Consider the following 4,794-nt stretch of genomic DNA (forward strand, 5'->3'; position numbering starts at 1 on the left):
GTGTACGGTAAGTTATATGTTTCATGGTCCAATATGGTTACTCATGTGCTTCTGTTTTCAATTTGTGATCATGAGCACAGCGAAGTATACTATTTCGCAGATTTTGTTTTTCTTTTTATTAACCATTATCCCGTCTAGATTATTTTGGATTTCCTTTGTAAGGTTTCGAATTAATGATGCGTATAAAAACTATTATACCTCCTCCAGGGAAGCAGGTTTCGTTCGGTTGTTGACAAAATTATTCGGGCACTGATGCCCATTTATAAAAATATTAAGCAAAAGAAAAAAATTTTTTTCCCTTTCTTGAAGTGTTGCCAAAAAAGAAACCGTGAAAAACTATCTGCATTGAGATTGCGTGGTTCTGTTGACTTCCGTTCTGGGGCCACCTCTGACCCCTAGGTGTCACTCTAACTTTTCCAAACAACGATTCTGTGCTATATGTAACACATTTTTACATACTCTGATTTATTTGCGTCACTTGTGTGTTCAAAGTGAATTCATTTTCGCAGTTCTTTTGGGTCGATTTTTATGAAATTTTACACAAATGTATTTTATGTATCTGGCAGTGTTCTTAAATAAGTCTTGTATCGGACCATCTTTGATAGGTATTGATGATCGATAATCGAAAAAATTCGATGAAAGAAGAAACAGGCAATTTTGATCAAAGTTAACACCTTATACAGCCTAACATCAAAAGTGCATTTGAGAAGTGTTATAACCTCACAAGCAGAAAAGTTCGGTACACAAAATCAACAGTCGGTTATTTGATATGACATAGGTGTGTTCGAAATGAATATTTCTGTTTAGAGAACATGATTCTTGACATTTGTATTTTAAACTTTAACACAAGTCATTATATATAAAAATAATTCATAAAATCAACAGTGGGTTCTCTACAGTGCAATGTAGACTGCAATATCTTGTGACGCTTATGGGTTCCTGTTGTGTCTGCACAAATAATTAACAAGAACACGAAAGTAAAGGTATACAATAATATATTAGTAAGAAAAGTTATGTACATATTTACATGTCTTCAGATATACTTCAGTTAGAGATATTCCGGCAGGTGGCGTGTTGCATGGAGCATAGGCGTCTTGCCTATTTGACAGTCGTTGCCGGACTCTCCCGGTATTGGTGATTGATACCTTTATATATCTCACTCGCCCGCCTATGTTAATTAGTAGACGTCTCCACAACAATTCCTAATTAGAGCAGGAAATCAATCGATTTGATGGAAAATTGGGTGATTTCATCGATTGCGAATATAATAAAAATATGGGAGCGTGAAACATTCGTTTATCATCATTCAATCCCGGGCAACGTCGAGTCGCCCTGCTACTTTCATCTAAAATGTAAGAAAAAAGATTTTTGTCTGCCAATGGAGCGAGACATATGAAAAGAGAGATGGTGGACTTAAAATTAGATAGAGGAGAACAAGTAAGCAGTTTTTATTATTCGATTTTGTTTGTTTATTACAACGAAACTATTGTACTAGGAAGTCACGGCTTATCAAAACCGAAATGCCACTCGGAGAAAAGGATTAATGAGTATTAGGTAACTGACGAGTCAACACTAAAGATTGATAATAGTGGAACTTGTGTAGTATTGTTTAAGAGGGTAACTCAACAGGAACTTGGAACTTCTTTACATTAGACTTGAGAACGGCCATGTTATAGTCAGCTGGGAAGCAGCGCCGCGGTATTTTGTTATACAGACAGGTAGTATAACAATATGTGCGATCGGTCACTAAATATAACACTAAAGTTTCTAGTTACGCCCGGTTACAACTGAAGTTTTAGATGGTTCGGTTCGAAAACCCACAAAATGCCAATGGCACAGTCTCAGCCGTTTCTATGATGACAGGGTTGATGTGACACTCCGGGCCAGATACAGGATGCGGTAGGTTGACTACTCTCTTTGTTGTTGGCCGTTTTCTGAAAAAGATCACTCGAATGTGATTTTCTTTCTCTGAAATAATAACGATGAATAATCGACGCGGACTCTTTTCGTCATAAAGATTAATTATTACTGAAAGAAGAAAAAATAATTATACACAGTTTATCAACAAGAAAAATAAAATAAAAATATCGATTATATTTACTTTGTGTTCGGCAGTTTCGTTAGTCGTTCAACGAGCCTTTCTTGTTTTTAACAAATGATTCGTTGCATATCGATTAGTCAGTGAACGATTGTTTTCACGTGAAGTGGGACGGTGGACAGTAATTTCTTCCTAAGTCCAAATAGACTCCTTAAAACTCCCAAAACTACTTTTTTCTAATTTGCAGACCCTTATAAATGGAGGGGTTTCGTAAGTTGGAGTTTTCTCGTCCAGCCAGTCCTCGTCCAGCACGTTATAATCTGGTTCACCCTGATTGGATAATTAGCCACCTACTCCATACACTCCAATTAGGTAACTTTCCCCATCAATGATTTTTCACAGACCGGTTGACTTCCGGCTTTGACTTTTTAAGGTCACTTCTTTAGCCTAAGCATGGCTAGATACCTCAAAATAATCATTTTCACAGCAATATTGTTTAATTTTCTCGATTTTGTTTTTCCGTTTAAAATACAAATGTCAAGAACCATGTTTCAATTGTTCTCTAAACAGAAACATTCATTTCGAACACACCTCTGTCATATCAAATAACCGACTGGTGATTTTGTATATCGAACTTTTCTGCTTGTGAGGTTATAACACTTCTCAAATGCACTTGTGATGTTAGGCTGTATAAGGTGTAAACTTTAAAATGTATTTTACATCGGCGACCAAATCGTTTCCCTTTCTAACCAGCAAGGTCACCGGGCAATACCCCGGGATTGCCACCTAAATAAAAAGCTCCAAGTCAGCTCTTATTAGTCCCCTTCTGTGTTAATCTTTTACCATAGCTCTAATTCATTTCTCTTTAGTCCCCTCTGGAGCAATCACCGACCATCGTAGCTGGCAGGGTCACAGTAGTTCAAGGAAAAAAGCTTTGCTCATGAAATTTACGTTTAGTTTTATGTAGAAACAGATAGATGAATAGAAAAAATGTGTAAGTAATATATAAGTAATATACATATGTTTGTTATGATGCACGTATCTGCATTTCAGTGCTAATTCATTTTGCATTTGAACAACATTTTCCTTTCTTTCAACTTTTATATGTTGCATCATTCATCTGCATCTCCTCAATCACAATTTTTTTTTTCATTTTTTTTCTTATTATTATTTTACGCTTAATGTAATTAAACAAAATATCGGGTAACGCCGAGTTAGGTCGGTTAGTATTTATTATTAGTATTACTATACTAAAAAATAAGTTAATCGGCATTTATTTCCTAAGGTTGTTTATTATGTTTTCAACGTACAAAATACATGTTAAAATATTCCCCGCTTTTGTTTATGTTTGAAAAACTCTCATTTTAGTTGTTTTAATATCCATAATTTTTTATTTGTTTTATCGTTCTCTCATTCTATCAGTGTATGATGCTTGTCTAACAATTATTATTTGTCTATCACTCTTGTTTCTGTCACTCTCTCTCTTTCTTTCACCTTCTATATTTATCTATTTTTGTTTTTTAAGGCTTTCCTGTTTTCACAAAATGTTAAAAATTTTATCAGATAAATATTTTAACCTTTAAGTACACGAAGTTGAGAAACTACAATGCAAGTATGTAACATTTCAAATGTCTGTATATGTCATTCTTGTGTGGCAATTTCTATCAACTTCTTTTCTAATAACTATGTTTAATTATTAACACAACTAGGCATTAGATCAAAGATGAGTTTACCTATTCTGGACGACGCTATAATAGCAAAAGTCTACATTCGAACCTACTTTTCGTTTTTTTGTTTTTTGTTGTTTTTTTTTACTTTTATTTCATACGTTTTGTGTGCCGCGTCGGCACACACAACGCCAAGTTAAACACAAAATTGAGTACACTCAACATTAAGTACACTCAGCATCGTCTTACCATCAACACTTACTATGTGAACTCAGAGCATGGGAAATTCCCATATACACAAAACAAAATCACTGAAAAAAAACAAAAATACCCTAAGGGTAAGGATAATTATTAAACTTTGGATAAAATAATGGTTGAAGTTATTATGAACTTGCCAGGATTCGAACCTGGAATCTTCTGATCCGTAGTCAGACGCGTTATCCATTGCGCCACAAGTCCTGTACATATGCCGAAGGATGTTACCGCGACTGTATACAGACAGTGCTAAATTCCGTTTACATGGGCAGGTAACTTTTTCAACAAGTTTACGAAACTGTCCAAAAACCCTTGTTTCGTTTTTTTTTTTTTTGTGTGTGTGTGTGTGTGTGTGTGTGTGTGTGTGTGTGTGTGTGTGTGTGTGTGTGTGTGTGTGACTCGGCGTTATTCGTTACGAACCATATATAGATAGGGACAATCTAGGGACTCAAACTTTCAGGGAAAAAAGGAATTTTTCTATTCGGTGCATCCGTTCGAAAGTTTGATTGGTATACACACACACACACACACACATAAATAAATAAACATTTAGGATTTTGTTAATAGTATAGATAAGCAAGCCATGTTGACAGTGAAATGTGAGGGGCTACTATTAATAATATTTATATTTGTAGGGAGCATCCGAAGTTGGGATTTGTGTAACAAGATGCTTAATCACATCAAATTTCATTTAAAATTCTGTATTTTGCTATAATCGGGGAAACAGTGAATAGGGCGGGAATTTCAAAAGCACATAGCCTAAAGAAAACAAAACTATTGTAGTAGAAATTTTTCTCGCATGTGGGAACTTCTAAAGTGACGGAGCGGAATTTT

General features: G+C 35.1%; 1 non-coding gene across 1 annotated transcript; it reads right to left on the bottom strand.

The window, feature by feature from the left end:
* Window positions 1-4,091: 4,091 nt before the first annotated feature.
* On the bottom strand, window positions 4,092-4,164 carry Trnar-acg (transfer RNA arginine (anticodon ACG)). The gene has a single exon. It is a non-coding gene; the product is annotated as a tRNA-Arg (tRNA).
* Between the last annotated feature and the right edge of the window lie 630 nt (window positions 4,165-4,794).

This window comes from Euprymna scolopes, chromosome 12 (assembly GCF_053919585.1).
Source record: "Euprymna scolopes isolate OS-2025 chromosome 12, ASM5391958v1, whole genome shotgun sequence".
NCBI classification, from domain to species: Eukaryota; Metazoa; Mollusca; class Cephalopoda; order Sepiida; family Sepiolidae; genus Euprymna; species Euprymna scolopes.